Source organism: Amblyomma mixtum, chromosome 3 (genome assembly GCF_055824585.1).
Source record: "Amblyomma mixtum isolate Tamu chromosome 3, ASM5582458v1, whole genome shotgun sequence".
NCBI classification, from domain to species: Eukaryota; Metazoa; Arthropoda; class Arachnida; order Ixodida; family Ixodidae; genus Amblyomma; species Amblyomma mixtum.
Window position 1 is genome coordinate 742,501 of NC_143014.1, and position 27,737 is coordinate 770,237.

The 27,737-nt window shown below is 48.0% G+C and overlaps 1 protein-coding gene across 5 annotated transcripts in view; it reads left to right on the top strand.

The window, feature by feature from the left end:
* Positions 1-27,737, top strand: part of LOC149349077 (octopamine receptor beta-2R-like) — a 507,633-nt gene that overhangs the window by 428,158 nt on the left and 51,738 nt on the right. For 3 of the 5 annotated variants that reach the window (XR_016289954.1, XR_016289952.1, XR_016289953.1), the window contains exon 2: positions 21,449-21,729. The exons of the other annotated variants lie outside the window; for them this stretch is intronic. The gene's annotated coding sequence lies outside the window, so the exon portion shown is untranslated. The remainder of the gene's footprint in view (positions 1-21,448; positions 21,730-27,737) is intronic. 5 annotated transcript variants of the gene reach the window in all.

The window sequence follows — 27,737 nt, forward strand, 5'->3', positions numbered from 1 at the left end:
TAACTATCCACGGATGACAGTTTTCAGCTGGAAAGGTACACAAGATACTGCGACAGGGGTGGACTCATCTACCCTTCCGCACAGCTGTATGATTTTGTGCTGAAGCTTGAGAACCTTTCTACCGAATGCTTCAGCCAAAGCCAACTCCATTCAGAGAGCATCTTTGATGTGCTGCACGTGGTAGGGCAAGATTGTGTAAAGAGGTCGGTTGCCATCTTCTCAAAGAAGATCTTTCGAAGGAAATTGTAAAATTTTACATCGTAGCCAGGCTTCACCTTTTTGTGAAAGGAGTGAATACTGCGAGGCCAGCAGACGTGAACGGGCCAAGCACTTGAAGTTGAGCCGTAGCTGAAGCACTGCCACAGTTGCTTTCCCTCTTTGCTTATCGCAAACAAAGTAAATAAATTTGTCTTTGCCCAATTTGAAGTTGATGGCTTTGTGTACTGTTTCATTTCAAATCTGCTGAAAATTAGCCCTTGGGCTGATGCTATGGGAGAGGAGTTACTGCATGCAAATTCAAAGAAATGGGTGGGTACAGGCAAATCAAAAAGCATGAGCGAGTCGCGAAATTAACTGCAAGGTAGTGGAACGCCAGGGTTGGATTTGCGAGCATGTGTAGAATTTCACAGCAGTAATTGGAAATGATCTGAATCGATCTTTGTCTTTAATATTTGGAATAGTACAACACGCCGTAACCGAACTGGTGTGCTCAAAGCATTCGCTTAAAGTCGCGCTGGTAGGACGATACTGAGCGTCGTGTTCGCAATTTGAGCCGATGAGTTCTCGGAGTCTCAAAGTGGCAGCCGCTGCGCTCCACGCGCTAGACCCGCCCTGCCTTCGCGCAGATCAGGATCTAATTAAACGCTGAGAAGGGTTGTTTTGTAGGCCAGTTGGTCATACATATTTCAAGAAATGCTTCGGCGCGGCAGACAAGGACAAAACGTTGGCGCTCTGTGGTGTCATTCTACGTTTTGTCCTTGTCTGCCGCGCCGAAGCATTTCTTGAAATCTAATTAAACCTTCATCTGCTAATGTTGAGCAAAACACATGATGCAAGCTAGTTTACTCCGCGCAAGCACGATCTTGTGGCAACAACGCGCCCTTTTATCACGCATGCGCTTGGACCGCTTTCCCCCGGCCTCCCTACAGTGAACACGACAGCAGCGCCGCCACCGGCCGCTGCCGTTTTGCGACACCAGTGGCTTCACTCCAGCCTGGCCAGTGAGCACACTACCCCTATTCTAGTTCACTGTACCGCGGCGGTGCCACCACCGGCTCCTAACTTCTGCGCTCTCCGCTAGGAGCGCAACAGGTGATTTGTGACGTCACGCCGAAGAGAAGGGCGACCGACTCGCGCCGTCGCAAGCATGGAGGAAAAAAAACTGAGGAGGGAGCGTCCGGCGACAACCTTGAAGCCTAGTCTTAACAAGTAAAGATATAGCAAAAAAAAGACAGTGTCCCCCCCCCCCCCCCCCCGTGATCGTACCATGTGACAGCGTGCGGTAAAGTCTAGCCCCGCTGCGCGCGCGCATGCGCCGATTAGCGCGGCAGACTAACTGTAGATCATTTTCCTTGCTGTAGACGCCCGCGCCGCGGGTCGCGCATACGCGCGCACTAAAACGTACCAGAATCAAAACATAAAGGACCGGCTCGGAGAGCGAAAAACTGAGGGAGAAAACGACTTCAAAACACTCGGCTTGCGAACGCTGGCCGCGTGACGTCATGCTCCCTCCTCAGTTTTTTTTTCCTCCATGGTCGCAAGCCGCGGCGGTGCCACCACCGGCGCCTAACCCCTGCGCTCTCCGCTAGGAGCGCGATTGTGGCGTTACGCTGAAGAGATTAGGCTCGACTCACGTCGCTAGAAAGCAGTAGCTGTGCCAACCACCAGCGGCTTAACATTGCTTCGCGATCTCGCGCCGTCCGTGTGCGACGACGGTGCACATGAACGGCGGCCTGACTGGACTGGATTGTACTGGACTGGATTGGATTGGATTAGAAGAGATTGGATTAGATTAGATTACATTAGATTACATTGGATTGGATTGTATAACAGATGCATCGCCACAAGTCTAACCACAAGCACCATCACCAGCTATACTACCCGCTGAACCATGGCGTAGGTACGGATATTGCTTTCGCAATTACCGGGCTTAACCAAGCTAAGCCACTGCGAATTTTTTTAATCGTTTTTAGTGTTTTATCGTTCTTACGTGTCATTACATAATCACGGTCCTTTACACCGTAGGATTTTATCGCTTTTAGGCTCATATCATATCCTGTTTTGTCATCATTAGAGACCGGATTTTAGGCAAATGCCTATTTTCTTCAACGCTTCGTAGGCGCACCATTTTTACATATGAGCACGAATTAGGTGTTGACAATATGTTTAATACTCTTTTTATAGTGCCTATGAATGCCTATTTTGGGTGGCAGTGCCTATAAATGCCTATTTCCGACGTCGGTGCCTGAAAATGCCCTATTTTAGAGAAAAGGGGCCTGAAATACGCTGTGGTTTTGCTTTCAGATTCTGTTTGCTTTCGAATCCATTTCGGTTTTGAGTAGAACACACACGTGGCAACATTAGATGACCTCGTCAGTCGGCTATGGTGAACACTGCACCTACGGCGGCTGCGTACACAATACCAACCGCGTCAGCCGAAAATATCGAAGCAACCTTTTTCCTATTTTCTGCCATTTTATCGTGGCAGCTTGTTGATGACTTTGGCCGTTAAAGTGGTAGTTGACCAGATGGCACCACATTTCGGAAAGTATACGGAGTAAGTTATAGGTTCGTCCAAATAATTCCCAGTTGGTTCCAATTGAAACTAACTGTAAAATGTTCCATAAACCTGCTGGAAACAGTTTAACTGGTTAAAATTTCCACCTGGGTAACCTGCCTTAATTTCGTTCCTTGTGCCCCAACCGCATGCCATCTTCATCAAATGGCATTTGGCAGTAACCTTGTTGGAGCAGGCAACACTACACAGCTGGCAGTCGTGCGTGCATATGAAAGCGCATTCGTGCTTTTCTGCTACTGCTTCCATAGCTTTAACATTAATTTCTAGATGGATTGTTTATTTTACCATGGATCCTCGTGGATGTACGTAGGCCCCTGCAAACTATGATTCTTTTCGGCATATTCCGCATCAAGCAGCAGTGTGTAACATTTTCTAGCACCTCGTATTTATGGTTTCCAGACCCTTCTAATGGCAAGCACCATTTTATTGTCGCGTGGCTCCAGACACGTGAAGCCACAAACTATAAAACACTGTTTACACAAATGACAACATATTTTTTAATGTTGAAGCATCGTGTATGCCTGCAATAAATAAGTTAAATTCTTGTGTGAGCGAAGACTGAACTCATTTTTCAGATGCTTTGAATTGACAATGTTTCTATCAATTTCTAAATACATAACCTCCTGTTAAGGTGTTCATTGTTTCTACTTTTGTACACGACAAGCGAATTGTTTGTTTCGAGGTATACCAAAGTGTTTTAAAAGGGTTGGTAACCGTCCCTTTTGCTCTGCTGAAGCATGTGTATTGTACGAAAAGTAGCGCGACAGCCTTAAAAAAAAACGGCTTTTAACGTTCGCACCTTGGTTAAGGTCCCAAATCATTCCTGCTGTGTTTGTTTTATTTTACGGCAGATATTGCGCGCTGAAGTTCGGAACTGTGTGCACTTTTGATAAAGTTTATAGTGCCTATTTTTCTCTGTTAGGTGCCTAAAATGCAATTTTAGCTGTCTTTTTATGGCGCCTAAAACGTGCTTTTTAGTGCCTAAAAATCCGGCCTCTAGTCATCATATTCGTATTTTTTGACATAACTGCACGTATTGCTTCGAAATCAAATTTCAGTTGTTAGTCAGCGCCCGTGTTTGTGTGCCCTTTTTCGAGATATGCATTACCAACTAGCCCGCTGTGTCACTCTTGTGAACTTCATCTGTTGTTCTTCGCGCTCTCCTAATTGTTTCGACTGCCACCCAACTCTGCTCCTGTTTCTTGCTGCCAGTGCGATCTGCCGGTCTCGTATCGTTTCCTTTTGCATCCGCCACAAGATACTGCCACCGGACGTCCTCAGTATGTTCGGTGGCCTGGCTCTTTGATCCGGCCACGGAATACGGATGCTCAAGCTTCTGAGGTCAGAATGGGAGAGACAACTCCGTTTCTTCAAGGACGCCATATTCCTGCGGCTGTGTTGAAGTAAAGCGTCGAATAGCACGTGGAAAGAATGACTTCGAGTCCTGGACAGCACGACGGAATTCATGTGGTAACGATGCTTGCTCGTGTTGCGGTCATGGTTGCCAAAGAAGACAGTAAGACCGTGTAACCCGGTCCACATGGTTGGCGACGTTAGGTTACCGAATAACGTGCTGAATCTTAGCCTGGGACCGAAATTCGCCGTAGAACCCAAGTAGTCTTCAGCAGAACTTCTCGGGCTAGTGAGACTGATCGGACAACAAGCACCTGACTCGGACAAGACCACATGCATATCTGAAGGCGTCGATGTCTTGCTTAAGCGCCAACTGTCATCCAAGAAATTTGCGGTGCGTGAAACTGTCAGCTTTCTCTGAGACAAGGAGCTATTTCTGGTTCCTTCCGATAAAGAAGGTGGTTCTACGGTGCTCCCGGCGGGGAAATTCAACTCGAGAGCCTACAGCTCTCTGGACACCATTTTCGACAGAAGGGTGAACACCAACATATCCTTGACCAAAAAACAAGCTGTGAGTATTTGTGAGTCGCTTAAACTGGACACGCAGGCAGGCAGCATTTTGTCTGCAAGTCGTCTCAGCGGGCATGTGTTCTTCTCTGCTAAGACCCATAAGCCTGGAATACCTTTCCGGGTTATAGTATCTGAAAAAAAGTCATGGCTGAAGCCACTTGCAACTTTTGTGAGCGACAAGTTAAAATTATTAACCGTTGATGATCCCTTTGCTGTGAGCAGTTCAAAAAAAGGTTCACTTCTTGAGCTCTCACCATGATAATGATCTGAAGGCCTTTTCTATTGACATAAAAGATCTATTTCAAAGTCATGACTTTGCAATGTGCCTGCGACTTTTGAGATATTTGTGGACACGGTGTTGCGCGGCATGAAATGGGATATTTGTCTATGCTATCTTGATGACGGCGTCTTTGATTGCGAAAGCAATACTACTCGCACTTTCAAGCCTTCGCGTGACCCGGCCGCAGTTACGTTTGACCTTTAGCGGAGTGAATATGGGCGACAACTCGCTCCTTCAGATAGCCCGGCTGCAGTTACGCCGCGCCGCGCACCTGTGGCGCTACTGGCGCTGTGACGTCATACCAGCTGTAGATTATGGGCGACCAACTCGCTCCTTCAGAGAGCCCGGCTGCAGTTACGGTGTGTGTTTGCCGCGCTGCGCACCTGTGGCGCTACTGCCGCTGTGACGTCATACCATGCAGCTATGTTTTCTTTCTCTCAGTCGCAACAAAATCAAACAAAATATAAAAAAAATTACCGAAGACGCTTTGAGTCGTCGCGCAGCGGCGGCCGGTAGCCACGCGTGACCTGTAGACGCGGCGCACTGCGTTCCTTCAGTTGGAGGCGCTGCGCTTTTGCTTTCGTAACCTACCAGGCTTAACCAAAGCTAAGCCCCCGCCAATTTTTTTCGTAAAACGTTCGACGAACATAATGAGCGTCTTGCTCGTATATCAGACTGCTTGCATATGCCGGCCAATTCGAAGTCATGACTTTGCACCAACGCGAGCGTCAAGCGTTGGTGCTCGGCCATCTCGTCGTTGAGGCCAGACCTTAAGAAGACAGCAGCTGTGGAGTCTTTCCTATTTTGCGGCGTTTCATTCACCGCTTTGCCGACATTGCCTATCCGCTGACGTGCGTTCTCCACAAAGGAGCTTCGTTTGAATGGACTCCCGAGAGCAATGCCTCCTTCCGCCAACTGAAGTTTCTCGTGACCTCACATCTTGTCCTCTGGCATTTCGAACCCTCAGCACCAACAGAAGTTCATACTAATGTTAGTGGTGTTAGCATCGGCGCTGTTTTGGTTCAACGCCACGATGATCGGGAGCAAGGTATTGCATGTGCGAGCCGTGTGGTCTTTGCGGACTACCTGACACGTTATTGTGAAACGGTTGCTCTACCATCGGCTACCGCGCATCAAGTGTCGCTATTTCTTCTGAACTCTGCCCTCTTACAGCATGGGCCACCGCGAGTGGAAATCAGTGTTCGAGGCCGCCAATTCACGGCCGATATCATTGAAGAGCTGCTACGTTTGTGCGCTCTTACTTACCGGCACTCAACACCATGTAACCCACAGACAAATGGTTTGACGGAACGCATAAACAATACACTCACCTACATGCTTGCCATATATGGGGACTCTGACCATATGAACCAGGTCACCACACTGCCCTTCATCACATATACCTTCAAAGTCACCGCCCATGAAACAACCGGATACAGTCCATTCTACCTCTTTTATGCTTCCTCGCCTTGCTACACCCTGGAGACCATCCTACCATTTTACCCTAGTGACAACCTGTGTATCGCCGAAATCCTCTCTTTAGCTGAAGAAGCTCATCGGATTGTCCGCCTGCGATCCATTGCTTCTCAAGAGCGCTTCAAGGACCGCAACGATAGCCACCACCGGCATGTTTTCTACGTTCCAGGCGATATTGTCTGGCTTTGGCGCCCAGTCAGGCGCCGCGGCTTGCACCAAAAACTGCTGGTCCACTACGGTGGCCATTACGAGGTTGCGGCCAGAATTATTGACCTCACATATCAGATTGCGCGCCTCACTGCAACTGGTTGCCGTTCCGCCAAAACTGAACTCTCACATGTCGCTCGTCTGAAGCCATGCCCCTCTAGGGACACAACATTACTCGCCCGGGGGGCTTCGTCTGCGCAGGGGCAAATGCCACGGACGAGCAAAGACGAAGGAATTGAAATACGAACGTGGTGGAAGTTGGATCTATTGGACGCCATCGGTTAGAGACTTAGTACGCCTGCTGTGCCTGGCGTGAAACGACCTTACCCAAAGTTTTTGCGCCTGTAACAATATAAATATATGACTGTTGCGAGCAAGGCAATATGAACCAGAAGTTATATACTTATAAAGTTCACTGACAAACGCTTAAAAAAATTGGCAGTAGCTTATGTCAGCCAGGCCAGGATATATGGAGTGAAAGCAGTTTCGTGTACTGACATTTCGGGCGTCGTTGTCGTTAAGAAGCTCGGCGGCGTCTCTTCGCGAGACGTTCCTCTCGTTCTTCGGGCGTCTCGGCCGTCCGCTTAGCCTTTCTCGCCTCGTTTTCACGCTGTCGCCGGCCTTGTACCATGCGACGACTTCTGGATCGGAAGACTCAATTTCACGCTGCCTGTACTGCAGCCGAGACGAGCACGGCCGCTCACCTTCTTCCATGGTGCGCTTATGGTGCGCTTCCATGGTGCGCTTCCTTCTTCCATGGTGGCTTATATCCCAGCTGCGCGGCGCGACTCTGGTGTATATAGCGGGTATATATGGTACTGGTTGCCTTGGTAACGGCGCATGCCCAGTCACCGCAGGCACCGCGAAATGCGCTTCTGCTAGCCTTGTGTACCGTTCGCCACAAAACATAACATGGGCTTACAGGTTTTAAAGCAACCTTGTAATGTTTTAAAGCGTGTGTCAGTCTACTATATATGCACATCAAGGGTGCCGAAAATGTCACCTTGTTTTTAGTAAGACTGGGGGTCGTAGGCACGCAAACTCAATGCTGTTGAGTGTCGAGTGGATTAATCTGCATTATTTTTATTGTAGTGCATAGTTGGTTAATTATTTTAAATGAAATAGCTGTTTATTAAAATTCAAAACTTAATGATTGATCGTGATGGCACTTGAGCGCACCAAATAAAAATTCGCTTATATGTCCTGTGCCAAGTGCAAGCGCCATGCTGTCGGAGGCCGTGTTTACCTGGGACACCTGGTATACTGCAGTGTAAGAAAAATATCCAGCATAAAAACGCAGCTTGTGTGCGCTAACTTTGCTGCTGCAACATGTGCTGTACCCCTCCATGGTGAACGTGCCCTGCAGTGAAGAGGTGCAATGCATTCTGCGGCAAGAAGGTTAGAGCACACATGCTAGCGACTGTGACATGAGGTCAGATGTGCCATTTGCCACGCTGTATGTGCCGTTTACTTTTGAACATCATTAAACCGTCATGACAAATCACAGAATAAGTGCTGTAGCCATTTTAACATGATATGCTTCTTTTCACATGACTGCTTGCCAAGTTCTGCAGAATGGTAGTACCGTAAATTGTGCAGTAACAAGATTAGCGTACACCTGTCAAGTGACACCCATGACGGTCAAAGTTCTCTTTCGAACCTTGACAAAACGCCGTTTTTTATGCTGGATGGTATGTGTTTTTTTTTCTTCTATACTTCTTGTCCCAGCTAAAAGAAACCAAGCTTCAAAGAACGTGATGAAAAAAAATAGCACAAAAGGAACACGAGGGACGGAAAGAAAAAGACGCAGACAAGCGCCAACTCGCAACTCAGCTATTTTGCTCTATCTTTTGCGCAATTTTTTCATCATGAACGTTATCCAACTTGCCCAACTTTCGGCTTTGCTTAAGCTTCAAAGAAGACGGCAGTGTCCAAGCCCAATGAAACCAACTGAGGCAGTTTAAAGTTTTGTGGCTTAGTTTGCAGTGTTTTTTTTTCGGTCTGGAAAGTTAGAAAGGTAGTAAAGATAACTTTTCATTTACTGGTTTGAGCAACAAACTGTAAATTTAGAAGTTATAGGTCATTTTGAAGGACAGCTGGCTCCGACGTTTGTACCAAAATACCACTATGCAGCTTTATTTAGCGACCTTTAAGCTATTTTTGCAGGCAATCTCTAACTTCTGAATTTACGCTTTGTTCTCTGAAGGCGATATTAAAAAACTTGTTAATTAGTCTTACTGAATAATTAATTTCAGATAAAGAAAAATGCTGGGGTCTAGGCCACGCGACTGTCTGTAGACCTCCATTTGTTTCACTAGGCTAGAAAACTGTATTTAAAAAAAAAACATTGGTCACATTTAGCTCTGACATCCAGTATAAATTGCTTCAGGTTTGCTCTATATTACACACTCATGTTTTATAGCCAGGGGCAGCATGTTCGACATTCAGTTACAAGACATGCTTTTAATGTGAAATGTGTCGTGTCGGTACACTGTAACTTGTACTCGAATGCCTGAATGAACAAGTGTGCGTAAAAAGCTACAGGAACGAAGTTCGTACACATACAAATACTATATTTGAGCCCAGGTTGCCAGTGGAGGTGTGCTACACATGATGAATTAAGCATCCACAAAGTCAATTAAAGCAGTTAACAGCAGATGTAGCACACAGCTAGCTAGCGGTAATAGTAATACCACTTGCTACATGAAGTAATTCACTGAAATCAAACACAAATTGCAGGATGTATATTGATCATAGCTTCTAATACAAAGCTCGCTTTGAATAAAACAACTGCCTGCAAAGAATGGCTACAAAGACCACAACATCTTTGGAGGGAAAATAGGCTGCTTTCTATGCCAACTGCTTTGTTTGATGGGTGTAGTGTGTAACCAGAAATAGTAAAGGAGGAAGCGCGTGTATCTGAAGAAATATAGAAGGAACAGATTCTCATTGCGTCATGCAAATGGTATCAAAACGACACTGTGAAAGTAAGCTAATAGCTAATAGATCTGTAGTAGCTTGCTACACTGCCTGATAAATATACATTAAAAAGTCTTGTCAAAAAGCTTTAATTAAGAAGACCATACAAGAAATAGCATAAGCAAGTTATGCAGGGAATTATAAGTATGAGAGCACAACTATATTTTTATTAGCTACGAAGGTTATGCATAAAATGAAACTAAATCTCAGCTGCACATTCTTGCTACTTTCAAGGGAATTTCTTAGGCCGGTGAAGGGCGCTCCACACTTTCAGGTGCGCTGACAGGATGTTCAGAAACAAATGCTGGTTCCTTCCGGTAGATTACCACCAGCTGCATGAAAAGAAAAGTCATAGTTAGAAGCTATACCTTTTCACATGGATATGAAGAACCCTAGAGCTAGCTGCCTGGCTAGTACTTGTCACCTTCGCGCATTTTTAGTGCTCTCGCAGGCACTTTTAAAGCGTGTGGGTGTAGCGGTCTCGGTCTCAGAGGGGATGCCCTCGACTCTATGTGGCAAGCTCAGGCAGAAACTGCAAATTTTTTTGCCCAATATTCACCAGTCCCAAGCCAGGGTATTGAGTTGAGTTGAGTTTATTAACATTTTAGTTCTCAGTACAGAAAACTAAGGGCCGGGAACAAAAGGTACAAAACCTGCACCTGGTTGGGTCCCCTGACCCCATAACAAAGTTGGTAGCGATGCACTCCGAATAAGCAAATCATAAACTAACGAAGAAAAACGAACAAAGCACTTTGAGCGAAAACAATTTAACATGATATTTGAAATTGTGCACAACACTCGTGCCAATATTTAAACAAAATAAAAACTGTTTTAGCAAAACCCTGTGCAGAAACCATCAGAAAAATACAGAATCCACCAGGGGAGACACTTATAATCAATAATGTACAACAAATAAGTATGATGAACATAAATCAAATATAGTCCATTCCACTCAAAAGCAGTCACTCGATTAGAAAGTACACATTATAGAAATTCACAAAAGCCGTGAACCCAACTACAACCACACAATGAAAATTTCGCGCAAAATTCTTTTCAGTGTATGAATAGAAGGATAATTGATAGCTTCAGCTAACACCGCGTTCTCGTTTAAAGCGTTGGGAATAAGGTATTTCATACTCTGTAATCCATAATTTGCTCGTAAACGTGGTAATTTATTTTCCTGAAGCGAAAGCTGCCATTTTTCATGAGATATGTATTATCAAAGCTGTGAGAATTTTGTTTCCTTTGGGTGTATATGTAGAGTGCAAGTTTGTATAAATAGAGCTGTTCAAGATAAAAAATCCCATGTTTGTTGAAAAAAGGCCTTGTGCTCTCATTATAATTTAAGCTTTCCAGAGCCCTAATGGCTTTCTTTTGCATGACTGTTAACATTTGCAAGTTACCTCTAGTCCCCCAGATCAAAAGACAGTAAGTCAAGTGGGATGGGATGTATTTAATCTGTACCTAGTTGGAATCAGGTTCTTCACCCTCCATAATGCTCCAACTACATTGGACATTTTTAATTTCAAATGATTTACATGTTCATTCCAGCTCAGAAACTCTTCAAAGTGGACACCGAGGAATTTAATGGTTTTTGTTTGCTGCAAACTTTCAGTGTGGAAGGTGAGATTAATCTCGTAGTCAATAGGTGTGTTTCTTGCTCTGAATAGGATATATTTTGTTTTCTTGATCTTTAACTGCAAATCATTGCTAATAAGCCAGTTCGATAAGTTACATAGCCAAGTGTTGGCTGCTTCTTCTATTTCTTTCAATTTTGATCCGGAAAAAAAAAGCATTTGTATCATAAGCATACAAGAGTATGTCTTGAGTGAAAGGAATATTTTCAATATCATTGATATAGAACAAAAATAGAAGCGGACCTAAGATTGACCCTTGTGGTACACCCTTATTTATAGTTCTCAATTCGGACACATAATCACCCAGTTTAACGAACTGTTTTCGATTACTTAAGTAGCTTTGAATTAAGTTATTGACATGTCACCGAATTCCATAAGCATTTAGTTTTTCGATTAGTATGCGATGGTTTACGGAATCAAACGCTTTCCTTAAGTCGAGGAAGATACCAACTGTAAAAAGCTTTTGTTCGATATTCTCGATTATCTTCTCTTTAATCTGAATTAGTGCTGTTTCAGTCGACTTATTTTTGCAAAAGCCAAACTGTTTGGGAGAGATTCAATGAAAATCAGTTGCATATTGTAACGGCATACGACCTTCGCAACCACGAGCGCGCTGCGGTATACAAATAAAGAAGAGGCGCGGGGCGAGCGCGAGGGGAGAGCGCGCGGCGCTAGCGCGTGAGGTAGAGAACAAAGGAGAATCGCCGCGGCCGGTTATGTCTGAGTCTCCTGTGTCTGAGTCTCTGTGCCTTTCTCTGCGCGGGCCCGCCGTCCCGTAACATTTGGTGGCAGCGGTGGGATCATGCCGCTCACCCGCTCCCAGAATCAAGTCCCCGACGTGCCAGTCGACAGGACTCCGCCACCAGCCGACGGCGCCGACGACGCCGCGGCCGGCATCGCTACACCTCGGCGCTCGGAGGGGCTCGGTTCTCCGCAGCGGCTGGACGCCGGTATTGAGCGCCTCCTCGATATTTTTACTCAGCGGATGGACGCATGGGAGGCCCGTCTGACTGCCCAGGCTGGGGAGATGGAGGTGATCCGGCGCGACTTCCGTCGCCTTCTGCCAGTCGAGCCGAACACGGGTCCGGTGCCTCTGGACGTCCCCGCCACCGCTGTACCCAGCTCTGCCGTCGCTGTACCTGCGGTCGTAGCCGCCAACAGCGTGCTCGGCGCGGGCGCATCATTGGACGTCGTGGAGTTGCCCACGTTCGACGGCACCATTTCGTGGGATGCTTACCGCATCCAGCTGGACAGTATTGCGGCGGCGAGAGGCTGGGACGAGCAGATGAAGGCACGGATGCTCGTCGCCAAACTGAGAGGCCGCGCGACTGAGCTGCTGCAGAACGTGCCGCCTGACCAGCTGGGCTCTTATACTGTCCTGGCGGACCTCCTCGCCGACCACTACAGTGCCTCAGGTCACCCCCGTGTGCAGTACCACCGCCTGCGAGTCCGCCGTCAAGAGCCCGGGGAGACATACCAGGACCTCGCCGCCGCCATTGAACGCCTGGCTCTGCAGTCGTTGCCGGGGGCGCCTCAGAACGCCGTGGCCCTGGTCGGCACCGAGGCATTCGTCGACGCCATCCGACTCCCTGAGGTGCAGCGCTTGGTCCGCTCTGGGCTTCCTCAGTCCAGCCGCGCCGCCATGGCGCTCGCCGTCGAGGCGGAATCGACTTTGCTGGCCACGCGGGGGTCGCCACCGTCTTCCAAGCACAGCGTCCCGGTGCAGACTCCTCGGTTCTCAGTCCCCACAGCGGCCTCTACCCGACGCAGGCGTAATGACACCCGCACGACCTGCTTCCGCTGCGGCCTGAGGGGACACTACGCGAGGGACTGTGCTGGCCCTCCGACGTCGGAAAACGATTCGGTGGAACGGTGCCCCCGGATAAAGTCCGTCCCCGCACTCCTTAGTTCGCCGCGTCCCCTTCTTTCGTCGGCTTCGATGACAACTGAAGCTCCCTACGTGCTCGTTGACGTCGCCCTGCTTGATCGGCACGTAGCGGCCTTGGTCGACACCGGAGCGGCTGTTAATGTGCTCGACAAATCGCTTATTGTCAACGCGCCCCACCTGCTTCTTCCAGCCGCCAAAACCCGGCTCGTAGCTTTTAACGGCGCCCCGGTGGAGCAAGTCGGACGTGTTACCGTCAACGTGACAGCACTCGGAAAGACCATCTCCACCGAGTTTGTTGTCGCGGACAGCCCTATTTGGCCAGTGGTCCTCGGGTGCGGGTGGTGCCAGCAAGCCGGAGTCGTTCTAAATTTTACCACCACAGAACCACGTGCGAGCCAAACTCTGTGTGGGCCGGGTTGGCTTAGCTGGATTTCCAGTGTCGGTGTCACCCTGTGGCAGTCCCTGGTGTCGGCGACCAAGCGTGCTTCAGGATCTGTGCGCTACCTCGGAACGAAGTGGCCACGTCGAGTCAAGCCAGTCGACGTCACTACCGTGACTGTGGCGACCGCCGTGACTCTGCCACCGGGTGCGGCAACTTGGGTGCATGCCAAGTCTGACAATCCGATCACAGCGGATGTGATTTTCGAACCTACCCGGTGTTCGGCTCCGGCCCGAGAGATCACCTCCCCTCGAAGCCTTCTGTCGGTGCTCAATGGAGAGGCCCACGTGTTAATGCTTAATATCAGCCGCGCACCGCTCGTGCTGACTCCCGGCACGCAATTGGGTGCAGCGTCAGTCTTGGACTCAGCATCACCGGTTGCGTCTTTGCAGCATGAAAAACCATCTCACCACACTCCAGCGCCGGCGGTCCTATCATGGGACGCATTTAACTTTGGGCCCACCCTGACCTGAGCGGAGCTCGCCTCTCTGAAGGCCTTGCTGCTCAGCATCGCAGTTGCCTTGCTCTAAGCGCCAGTGAACTCGGGTGCACTTCCTGGGCCCAACACCGGATAAACACCGAAAACCGTGGGCCTATTCATCACCAACCTCGCCGTGTCGCGCCAGCTGAACGGAGAGTCATCCAGCAGCACGTATGCGACATGCTTGACCAGGGAATCATCGCCCCTTCTTGTAGACCTTGGTCCTCCCCTGTCGTCCTTGTGCGCAAGAAGGATGGAACACTCCGCTTCTGCGTAGATTACCGCAAGTTGAACGCTATCACTCGTCTCGACGTGTACCCGCTGCCCCGCCTCGACGATGCACTTGACCGCCTGAAGGGGGCCCGTTATTTTTCCACCCTAGATCTGCTCTCGTCTACTGGCAGGTGCCTGTTCACCCCGATGATGTGGAAAAGACGGCATTCGTGACTCCCGACGGCCTCTACCAATTCAACCGTATGCCGTTCGGTCTCTCAAATGCTCCAGCCACCTTTCAGCGCCTCATGGACCGCGTCTTAGGCCATATGAAGTGGACTATGGCGCTGGTCTACCTGGATGACGTCATTGTCTATGCGGCCACGTTTGATGAACACCAAAGGCGACTCAAACTCGTCCTCGAAGCCCTTACCTCTGCTGGGCTTCGCTTAAAACCAAAGAAATGTTTCTTCGGTTTCGCAGAGGTCACGTACTTGGGTCACGTTGTGAGCCGGCATGGCATCCGTCCCGACCCGGAGAAGCTAAAAGCGCTTACGGCTTACGAAGCTCCCACCACTGCCAAGGAGCTCAAAAGTTTCCTCGGATTTGCTTCATACTTCCGTCGTTTTATACCCAACTTTGCCAAGCGAAGCGCTCCGTTGACCGCCCTACTGAAGAAGAATGCTTCGTGGAGTTGGACACCGGCCCAACAGTTCGCGTTCCTTGACGTCAAGCACGCACTCCTCGAGCCTCCTACGTTGGCCCATTACAACGAATGGGCCCCCATCGTCCTCCACACGGATGCCAGCCAAGATGGGCTCGGCGCTGTCCTTCTGCAGGAAGACGAGTCTGGTGACCATAAAGTCCTAGGTTATGCCAGCCGCCAGCTTTCCGACGTTGAGCGCCGCCGCCACTCTTCAGAACTCGAGTGCCTCGCCGTTGTCTGGGCCGTCGAGAAGTTCCGTCCCTACTTGTACGGCCGTCACTTTACCATCGTCACGGACAATAGCGCTCTGACTTGGCTGCAGTCTGCCAAACACTTAAATGCCAAGATTGCACGCTGGTCCCTGCAACTTCAGGAGTATGATTTCACCATAGTGCATCGGCGCGGCTCTGCACATCAGGATGCCGATTACCTTTCTCGCCACCCTTGTTCCGTGACAGCTTTGACGGACCTCAGGACTGCGCAAGCGCAAGATCCCGACGTTGCTGCCATAATCCACTCCCTTGGCACCGCCGTCGGCGCAGGTCTCCGCAAACTGCGCCGGGTCTATCAAATGAAGGATAACCTCTTGTGTCATGTGAAGTGGTTCCGTGGTCGACCACCCGTGTGGTTGCCAGTTGTGCCGGCAACACTGCGGTCGCAAATCTTGCGCGGCCTACACGACGCTCCCACGGCTGGTCACCTTGGTCGCAGCAAAACCTACGCACGAGTGTCGGAGCGCTTTTGGTGGCCTAATATGTCCAGAGACGTCAAGGAACACGTGGCGTCCTGCCAGACGTGCCAGTTCAGGAAGTCATCCACACGAGTAACCAAGCCACCCCCGCAGGCGTTTTCGCCGCCGAGTTCACCTTTCGAACTGGTTGGACTGGATCATTTGGGCCCGTTCCCAAAGACACGCGCCGGCAACCGGTATATTCTGGTTGCGGTCGACTACTTCTCCAAGTGGGTCGAAGCACTGCCCGTTCCCGACACGTCGTCCGCTCATGCCATCTTGTTTGTGGAACAACATCTTGTTCTTCGGCATGGTGTGCCACAACGCCTCATCACGGACCGCGGGAGCTGCTTTATGTCCCAAGAATTTGAGCGTGCCCTCCGCTCCTTCGGCATTGCGCATTCCACTACATCCGTCAATCATCCCCAGTGCAATGGCCTCGTGGAGCGTGTCAACCGCACCCTTACGGATATACTCGCCTCCTACGTCGCTCCGTCCCACACAAACTGGGATCGTTTTGTTTCTACTGCAGCTTTTGCACTCAACACTGCGGCTCAAGAAACAACGCATGTCACGCCGTTCTCAGTCGGCTATGGCAGAACGCCCTCCATCCCTCTCGACGCGCAGTTGGGCCTTCGCCATCCTACTGCGTCACCGACTGACTGCGCCCAACGACTTCGTCCCGCCCGCCTCGACGCTCAGCGCAACCTTCTCACGGCCCATGCGCGTGCGCAAGTGGCCAATGCTGCAGCACCACCACCTCCCTCCTTTCGGTCCGGTGACTTGGTCCTCGTTCGCCGCACCATCCGCGCGACTGGCCGTGCCGCGAAGCTCTTGCCCCGATACCGCGGCCCTTACCGTGTAGTTGCACGGCTCGGCCCCGTTACGTACCGTCTAGAAGCCCTCCCCGAGCTTCGACCACGCGGTGTACACCACATTTTTCCGGAACATGTCTCCAACATGAAGCGCTATGTCTCCGGCACCCACCGTGATCCCGACTTGGCTCCCACGTCCTCCCTAGTGCCGCCCTCCCGTGCCAGCACCAGGCCTCCCTTCCTGAATGCCGCCACTTAAGTGGAGCGCTGCTCCGTGAACGCAATCCCAAGTCCCGCGGTGCGAGAAGCCCTCGCAGTTTTCGTACGGCGAGGAGTCGCCTAAAAGAAGCCCCGGGATCTACCGGGACCGTCTCGTGTCAGACGACACTGTCATCACAACGTGACGATGCCTCCTGCGCACCACGCTGCGCCGGTGCGAAGAACCTCAGCCCGGGCTCATCGGGACGAGTTCGATGCCGCCTGCAAAGCGAAGCACGCGCTAGGGGACACCAGCGGTGTCTTCCCCCTCTTATCTTGGAGACTGGAAGAGACTCTTATCTTCTTATCTTCCCCCCCCCCCTTCCCCCCCCCGGTGGAAAGATGTAACGGCATACGACCTTCGCAACCACGAGCGCGCTGCGGTATACAAATAAAGAAGAGGCGCGGGGCGAGCGCGAGGGGAGAGCGCGCGGCGCTAGCGCGTGAGGTAGAGAACAAAGGAGAATCGCCGCGGCCGGTTATGTCTGAGTCTCCTGTGTCTGAGTCTCTGTGCCTTTCTCTGCGCGGGCCCGCCGTCCCGTAACAATATGCAGCAAGTCGTTTATGTATAAGGCTTTCCAATATCTTCGCAAAAACACTTAATAGCGATATGGGGCGGCAGTTGTTAAGATCGTCTTTTGAACCGCCTTTATGTATGACTGTTACTCGTGCGATTTTAAGCTCATCTGGAAAACGTCCACTGCGCAGGATACTATTGTATATATGTGCAAGCGGGGAGGATAGAGTTGAGGCTACTGACTTGATTAGCAGTGGCTTAATATCGTCAGGACCTGGAGCACTATTGCTCTTTAAAGAATCAATAACTCGTTTGATCTCGCCTTCATCAGTAGGGTGTAAAAAAGCGTGCCTTGTGTACAAGTATTAATGTAAGTGACTGGATCTAAATCTGATCTATCCCGCATCTGGTCCATCGCAACTGTCAAAAAAATGGCTATTAAATCTTTCACCAAGTTCAACACCACAGAGTGTTTCACCCTGCGTGTTTAACTCCGAGAGACAGGTGAATTCAGGTGTCATATTGGTGACTTCTTTGTAGACTTTCCAAAATTTTTGAGGTTGATCCGCGCTGTGAAATTTACGGTTGTAATACTCACGTTTAGCTTTCCTTAGTTCTGCATTAACTTTGTTGCGATATATTTTAAACTCCTTAAATTTTAATTCATCTTTGTGTTTCAGCCAGTCCTCAAACAATTTATTTCTTTGTTTTATCTTACCATACAGCGCGGGGCACATCCATGGTTTTCGAGCCCTTTTATGTTTTTTCCAAAAATACGCTGGGAATGCCTTTGAGTAGAGCTCTTTGATCTTAGAGTAGAATAGATTGAAACTAATGTTTGAATCTTGCTCGTTAATAATCTGAGACCAGTCTACCTCCTGAACTAATTCTCTAAAATCTTGCAAGGTATCATCATTAATCTTTCTCGTTTTAAACTGTGTTTCATTAACTTTCTTAGAGGAAAGGTCTTCTAAAATACAAAAAAATAGCCAGGTGATCACTAATATCTGCGGCAAGGACCCCAGAAACAATTCGGCCCGAAACGAGATTAGTGAAGCAGATATCAATCAGAGTTTCCGATGTTGCAGTAACACGTGTGGCACTGCCTATACGATTTTCATAGCCATAACAAAGCATCATAGTATAGAATTCATTTTGTACACTACTAACGCTTTGCAGATCAATGTTAATATCCCCAACAACTATTCCAAATCGACCAGAAACTGACAACTGCGTTAATACTCCATCAAAGTATTCAAGGAAATCCTTTGTTTTGCCCGAAGGAGGTCGATATACAACAATAATAACGGTGTCTCTACAAGCTGCTGTCAGTATTTCAAAATCATTGGTCATAACACAAAATTCATGTAGTAAACTGCAATTTAAACCAACTTTCGTGTATAAAGAAACCCCACCACCTCTTTTTCCAGAGCGAAATAAACCCATGTGGTTGTAACCGTCAAAATGATAAACATCAGATTGATTCATATACCAAGTTTCCGTGAAGCAAACTACACCAAATTCCCAAGAGAGCTCTTCTAGATACAATGCTAATTGGTCTCCCTTCTTTCGGAGACTGCGGGTGTTCAAGTGAAACAAAGATAGTGATTTACGCACCCAGGCATTCTTTAAGATGTCTTCCTTAAAGCTATTAGAATCAGACATCCTTCCATTCATGGCGTGAGATCAAGCGACACAACGTGTACATGGAACGAAAACATGTGATCGGTACAGCCGTTTAACTGCCCGGCGAGAAATCACCATCTTCTTGCACTCCAGAATTATCACTTGATTGTGCGATAGGCGAGCTCGGTGTCATGCGATCCACATCGGCCACCGACTTCATATGCAAGACTGTGGTTGCCTCGACGGGCCAAAACCTTTCCATTGCTTGACCACACAAATTTCCATCCCACATCCTTTTTGCGGGAGTTAGCAGCCCCGAGTAGCAGCTTGTTTTTCCGCGTCAAGTGTTCATTTATGTACACCGGTTTAGCTGTTCCTTCGAAACCGAGCTTTTCAGTCGTCAGCCGTGTCTTCCTTGCTTTGGCCAAAACCGCATTACGCTTAGTTCTGCGCGTGAAACGGACAATTATGTTCTTTGCCCTTGAATTTGGTACATCAACTTCGTGACAGATATCAATGTCATTGTCATCGATTACCTCATCCAGCTGTTCACCAATTTGCTTGACGACTGATATCTCATCACAACTCCCAGGCAAACCCTGGATTTCCAGATTATTGAGCCGTTTATACTGCTCAGTTTCATCCAGCTTATCCCTTAGTTGTTTGTTTTCCTGTTCAAGGTATTGGTCAGAGCGAAAGGTTCACAAAGGAGACAAGCTTGATACAGCAAAAAGAGGATACACAGGATTTTCTAATCACTCGTAATAGCACATACGAAGTGATTCCACAAAACAATGCAACACATGCAACGTAACACCAGAGAGAGGTTGCATTACGAGAGAGACCTTGGACCTAAAGTGCACTAATGCACGAGAGAGTGAAACAAAACAGAACATAGTTTGTTCAACGGGCACGGCGGAGTCCGACGACGTGAGGATCCGGCGGGGCCGTCCTCAAGACTGCATCGCTGGTCCGTGGCTAGCGAGTGGTGTTGGCCCGAGAGTCGTGCGGGACCGCTTCTACGAAACTTTAAGGCGTCACGGGCTGACAGACTGCGCCTAACGTCCTTCATATACGGGTGTTTCACCTAACCTTTATACAATTTTTAAAAAAAGACTTTTTGAGTGAGAAGAGCGCTTTTCTGGCACAGCATTGTCAGGGTTGTAGCACATAAGAATACAGCGAAGAAGTGCTAACTAGCACACTGGTTAAATAATACTGAATAGTTAACTATTTAAGTATTGCCTTTTAGCTCCTTTATTATTAAAAGGCGTGCAGCCCACCGTAAGTAATGTCGATAACAGCTCTTAAAATTTCGATAAGGAGGTTACACACGCCACTGTGGCCCAACAAATTTCGGCTGTTTCGGCGAGTTGTGTGCATTGGAGTGGTTGCTTTCCTTGCAAGCTTTTCGAAAGCGCATCTATTTTTGCACGATGTAGCCAAAATTTGTTGAGGCACAGCGCCCAAGGTAATCGCGTTTTCGGAATTCTAAAAACTGATATGGATAATACTTACGGGAGTCTACATGCCTCTCAATAATTAAGGCGCCTAAAAGGAATAATTAAAAACTTAACTATTGAATTTTAGTTAACCAGCCTGCTAGTACAGGGTGTTTTTCCTAATACTTCACGCAACATTTACAATTAGTGTGCTTGAGTCAGAAGAGCGCTTTTTTTCGGCATAACTTTGTAAGCGAAGTAGCGCATTAGAATACAGCTAAGACGTCTTAGCTGAATTCTAACGCGCTACTTCGCCGACAATGCTATCCCGAAAAAAAAAAAGCGGTCTTCTAACTCAAAAACACTAATTTTAAACGTGAAGTCTTAGGTAAAACACCCTGTATTGGTGCGCGCCGCGTCTGTTCGTTTCTTCTCGCCAGGCAGGAACATACGCACAATATTAAACGTACAACTACTCTCTCACCCTGTCGCCCGGCGCGCGTCACTATTGGTCAGGCGTCGAGAATGGCTTCCAGAGAATTCGAGCTCCGTCTTCCGACCCAGTGCCGTCGGCGCGCGAGCGAAGTGGAGAGGGCATCACTCAGCACGCCACGCTCCCCATCGGCAGAGTGATATATTCTCCAAGCTTCTCGAATCGTCGGCGGCGCACGTGGACGTGATTCCTTTCTAGCCGTGCCGGCGAGTGAAGTGGCTATGGAATCAACACACCCAGGGCTACGCGCTCTCCATTGGTAACCGCGGTTCGTTTCTCACACGTGCGAGAGTCATCTGCGGCGTACGCGAGATTCTTTCTTCGCCGCGCCGGCTTTCCGAATGTGCGCCGAATTTCGTGACACTGCCCCCCCCCCCCCCTTAAGAATATTGTACTACATCACAGCGCACAAAAATCGCTCGTAGTACGTACATGCGCTCCAAAAGTCAAAGGACAAATGCCAAGATATATGCATCAATACAATACATGCGGAGTCTGGCGCCGACATGGCATCAGACGCTTACATCATATTCTTTCTCAGGTCTTGCAGATGATGGCAATTTTCGATGCTGCCGCGATATCGACGTGCCTGCCGCTGAATGGTGACGCCGCTACCGGCAAGTCTGTCCTGCTGAACTGGCTTTTTGGACAGACGTTTCACAGCTGGACCTTGCAGCGCTACCGGCGCTTGAACACGTCTTTGACTGGGAACCCTGGAACCCTCTGCACAAGCATAACCTACATAAGCACCTCTCGCACCCAGCCACACCGGGATCTGGCGAGCAAATGACAGCCGGACGCTTACGTCATGTTGTTTCTCAGGTTTGTTACTCTTATCTTTCTGTTAATAGAAAACCGTTAAAAATCGGCGCTGGATCCCAAAGCAGCTGTGTGCATGCTCTTACTCCTTCTGTACTATGTGACCGCGATCGGTTGAGGGTACACACACTTTTCTCAGACATGTTTTTGCTTGCGAGAGATGTAGAGCAAAACCCAGGGCCTCTGTCTGCTGAGCAGGAAAAGTAGGTGTTCGACAAGAGAGCACGTTGTTGGGCGAGTCGGTCGTACATACTTAAAGAAGGGAATTGCGCTAAAAAGACACGGACGAGAAAGGACATTTAGTAAAACACGTTGCGGGGCTAGTTGGTTATGCATTTTCTTTCGTTAAAATTTAAGCAGCGCTAACTTTTAGGACGAATACACAGAGGACATGACAGGACGGGCGCTGACTCCAGCTATGTTTATTGAACACGTTTTTCGTAGAACATACAAGAAAAGACGACCGTGAGCACATACGCATCTGCGACAGATCACAAAAGGAAAGGCCAAGATTACAAAGATGACAGCAAAGGTAGATTAATGTGGGCGGCACGCATTTCGTCCCTTATTTTTAAGCAATCTGAATTCGCTGGCATGCAGGGAGACAGAAGTGGTGCTGACACACATGTCGCCTTTTGCCTTGATGAAAAATGCTTCGGATAATTCCCGAGCTAATCTATCTTTGCTCCTGCTTAGAATTTTGATTTTGTCAAGCCTTGGCTCACAGTTCTCATCGTTTTGGTCCTTGCAAGAACGGCAATGGGCGGGTAGATTCAGACATGAGTCTGATGCGTTTCCCAAACTTCGTTCATGTTCCCTGGCACGTTCGTTAACACAACGCCCTGTCTGGCCAACGTACACTTTGCCACAAGAAAGGGGGATCTCATAGACCACACCCGTGGCACACCGAACAAAGGGCTTAGCGTGTTTTGTTCTACAGCCGGATGTTGCAGGGCCACTACTGCTGACTTTAGGGCACATCTTGGCCAGTTTACAAGGCGCAGAGAACACCATTGGGACGCCGTACTTGTTGCCCACTCTTTTAAGGCGCAGTCGTATAAGGTGTCCCATAACCTAAAAAGAGCGGGCAACAAGTACGGCGTCCCGATGGTGTTCTCTGCGCCTTGTAAACTGGCCAAGATGTGCCCTAAAGTCAGCAGTAGTGGCCCTGCAACATCCGGCTATGGAACAAAACACGCTAAGCCCTTTGTTCGGTGTGCCACGGGTGTGGTCTATGAGATCCCCCTTTCTTGTGGCAAAGTGTACGTTGGCCAGACAGGGCGTTGTGTTAACGACCGTGCCAGGGAACATGAACGAAGTGTGGGAAACGCATCAGACTCATGCCTGAATCTACCCGCCCATTGCCGTTCTTGCAAGGACCAAAACGATGAGAACTGTGAGCCACAGCTTGATAAAATCAAAATTCTAAGCAGGAGCAAAGATAGATTAGCTCGGGAATTATCCGAAGCATTTTTCATCAAGGCAAAAGGCGACATGTGTGTCAGCACCACTTCTGTCTCCCTGCATGCCAGCGAATTCAGATTGCTTAAAAATAAGGGACGAAATGCGTGCCGCCCACATTAATCTACCTCTGCTGTCATCTTTGTCATCTTGGCCTTTCCTTTTGTGGTCTGTCGCAGATGCGTATCCGCTCACGGTCGTCTTTTCTTGTATGTTCTACGAAAAACGTGTTCAATAAACATAGTTGGAGTCAGCGCCCGTCCTGTCCTCTGTGTATTCGTCCTAAAAGTTAGCGCTGCTTAAATTTTAACGAAAGAAATTGCATAGACGGGCGCAAACTCGCGACTGATTTTATTCAGAAAGAACACAAATATATATATATATACCCAGATGCTTATCCAATCATTGCCTAAGCGCACATGCCAGGAAAGTTTTCTCTTTCTTATACAAATCGATACTAGAATCGCTTATAATAATAATAATAATAATAATATTAATAATAATAATAATAATAATAATAATAATAATAATAATAATCTCTTTATTTGTGTCGTAGGGTACACGGTCGACACTGGAGGCCGGCAGTAAAAGCTGTCACAAACGACAGCTTGACAGAGCCGCAGGCCCCCATGCACTTGGCAGCAGTACAGTGTCAATGCTTATATGCCAAAAAAAAAAAAATATGCTATACACAGTACAGCTCACAGTACACCCTGATAAATAAATTCCATTTTCTATACAGAACACAACATAAAATTTGTGATATACTGCATAAATTAATAGAAAGAACATAGAATAGAGCATACAACATGATGGATAGAACATAAAATTACCGTGGCTTAAGGCATGAAACAATGAGAGATCGATTCTATGAACTCATAAGAACAAAATACACAGGCGGTTGTAGTCTAGTAAGGCAAGAAAAGATAGTTAAGATTACAGTTCATTCTACAGGAGGAAATAGCATGGATACAATACAAAAAATAAAAATCCGGTAGGTAAACATGGTCACTTAGTGTAAGGAGAAATTATTCAGTTGAAAAGGATATGGGTGTAGAAACAAACTCAAGTATTAAGAAACAGAAAAAGAAGTGTAATTGCGGTTTGTCAGGGACAATCAGGCATGATCATTTGGACATGTAGTATTTTCTGATTTCTTTAAATGAATATATTTGTAATTGTACATTTCCTTTATTCAATTTATTCAATAACCTCGCCAACTGATTTTGCAATGTTTGATGACCATATGTTGTACGGTATGTTTTTACCATCCAGTATTCGCTGTAACGGGTGGCATGACTCGGAGTGTGGTTTTGTAGATTTGCTAACTGTTTTAAGAATGTACCACCATTCTTTACTTCCTGTTTATAAAGCTTACTCAGTCGGTAGTCATACATTGCCATAATAGGCATCACATTGTATTTTAATAATATTTCATGAGTGTGAAAGCGACTATGTACATTTTCTACTGTACGAAGAAACCTTTTCTGCAGTATATGAAGCTTTTGTACATTTTCCTTTGTTGTAGATGCCCAGACTAACTGACAGTAGTTTAAATTTGAGGAGAACAGGGTGTTATAAATGGCCAGCATAACCTTTCGGGGTAGAACATTTCGATTGCGATATATGAGACCTATAACTTGAGAGAGTTTTGCTGCTAGATGGTTGATGTGATAATCCCAGGATAAAGTTTCATGAAAAATAACTCCTAAGGTTTTAAAAGTAGGAACAATTTCAATCGGAATAGAGTTTAAGGCTATATTTCTGCATTCATCACCTGACTTATCAATGAAAAAAGCCTCTGCGAGTTCACGTGCTACCTGGTTACGACTGTGCCTTAAAATTTTGTTTCTAGCCAGCAAAGGCTGGCATGCTTTATCAGGCGTGTAACAAGTGAAGGCGGGCTAGTTGGTGGTTGACAATGGAGTGCATATTGCAACCGCGCAAAACGACGCAGGACGAAGAGAGGAAAGCACAGGACAAGACGCGGAACTTCAACTAAAGTTTATTACAGGAAAACCACTTTTATACAAGAATCGTAATCACACCTGATAAACGGCCGACACCAGCAAATAACACAGGCACGTAGGCGCGCGTGGCACAAGTTAGCATTTAGATAGTTTAACTCTTTCTTAGATAAAGATACTGAAGTGGAGCAGATGCAACGGTCATTTTCTTTTTTTATGCAGTAGGCTTCGAAGATTTCCCTGCTAAGCTGGGCCGTCAATTTTTGTAAGACAATTGTGTCGCGGAACCTGGGCGTGCAATTACTATAATGGCGACAATGTTTTGCCAGTTCCCCGCCCCCCGCCAATGATTCAACAGCGGCGCGATGCTCCTGAAGTCTGACATTCAGGCAACGTCAAGTTTGCCCTATGTAGCAATTCCCACATGTGAGGGGTATTTTGTACACCACCCCCGTTTTGCAGGGAACGAACCTGTCTACGTGCTTCTTTGGTTCTTTTTGCCACTTCCCTGCACCATATTGCACATGCCCGAAAGCTATTTGGGCGCCGTGAAGACCACCGGGACATCACATTTCATGGCCACTTTTTTGAGGCGATGGGAGATCTGGTGGAAATATGGCATTGCCACAGGTCTCCGGCGTTGCGGTTCTTCACTTGGGCTGTGGTTCGGTGGGCAACGAGCTTCCTTGGCAAGGGCTACTATCACCGAGGTGACCATCTCTCGAGGAAAACCAGCACTACTCAGACGTTGCAACTGAGACTCAAATGACCATTGCATCAGCTCCACTTCAGTATCTTTATCTAAGAAAGAGTTAAACTATCTATAGTCGGATGCAACTTTTCCCCGTCAAAGAACCCCTCTCCAGCTAATGGCGTCGGCCGATTCTCATGACCCTGCTAGGGTAACAATGCAGGGAGCGGTGCCACAATGGAAAGAGGGGTCTATCCCCGACTATGGACAGAGGGGACTATTCCCTTTCATCTGCCACTCCCTGCATTGTCACGCTAGCAGGACAATGAGAATCGACCGACGCCATTGGCTGGAGGGAGGTCCTTTGACCGGAAGAAGCCGCTGCCTTCTTAAGTTGTATCCGACTATAGATGCTAACTTGTGCCACGCGCGCCCACGTGCCTGTGTTATTTGATGGTGTCGGCTGTTTATCAGGTGTGATTACGATTCCTGTATAAATGTGGTTTTCCTGTAGTAAACTTTAGTTGAAGTTCCGCGTCTTGTCCTGTGCTTTCCTCTCTTCGTCCTGCGTCGTTTTGCGCGGTTTCAATATGCACTCCTTTATCAGGCGTAGCCAAAGTGCATGCGCCGCAATGTAAGGGCAAATTTGACCCTTTTCCTTTTCTGTTATTCATAGAAAGCCGATGTTCTCTTAGTCGTTCATTTACAACGGCCCGTCTGGCCGATGTAAACTTTTCCACATGTCAGGGGAATTTCATACACAGCCCCGACAGAACACCTGACAAATTGGGTGGCTTGACGCTTCGTGCAGTCTCGCACGCATTCCTCGCCGGAGACAATCCGGGGGCACAAAGAGGCCAACTTGCGCGGGGCAGAAAATACCACCGGCACACCGTAGTGATTGGCTACATTCTTTAGGCTGTGGACACCCTATGAATATAGGGGACAGCCGCCGGTCTAGTCTTCGGTTGATCGCCACCTTCTTGAGGTGTTCTAGCTTTCAAGCTTTGCAGAAGCTTCTCTGCCACAGCAGCCACGACTGAAACGGGAAAACCAGCTTTCTGTAACCTACCAACCTGATTGTTGAGGCTGTCATTTACCAGGTGAGCACATGATTTCTGCAAGGCTTCTTTCAGGCACAGCATAACAATGGCGCGTTTCACCGCCTTAGAATGAGCAGACTCAAATGGCAACAGGTCTTTCCGGGCTCGTGGTGAGTACATCCAACACGTGTGCTCTGGTGTTAAAGTGATGTTAATATCTAAAAACTGCAATCTATCTTGTTCAGGTAATTCGTGGGTGAAGGTTAGACCCCTCCCGTGTCGTTTAAAGACAGATAAGGTCTCTTGCACTGTGACCGTGTGCGTCACAGCACACGGTGACACGGTGATTATTTGGTGATTTTTAAGTAGCAACCCAGTTTGACGCATACGGTCACCGTGCAAGAGACATTATCTGTGTTTTAACGACACGGGAGCGGTCTAGCCTTCACCCACGAATTACCTGAATAAGATAGATTGCAGTTTTTAGATATTAACATCACTTTAACACCAGATCACACGTGTTGGATGTGCTCACCACGAGCCCGGAAAGACCTGTTCCCATTTGAGTCGGCTCATTCTAAGACGGTAAAACGCGCCATTGTTATGCTGTGCCTGAAAGAAACCTTGCAGAAATCATGTGTTCGCCTGGTAAATGACAGCCTCAACAATCAGGTTGGCAGGTTACAGAAAGCTGGTTTTCCCGTTTCAGTCGTGGCTGCTGTGGCAGTGAAGCTTCTGCAAAGCTTGAAAGCTAGAACACCTCAAAAAGGTGGCGGTCAACCGAAGACCAGACCGGCGGTTCTCCCCTATATTCATAGGTTGTCCCACAGCCTAAAGAATGTAACCAAT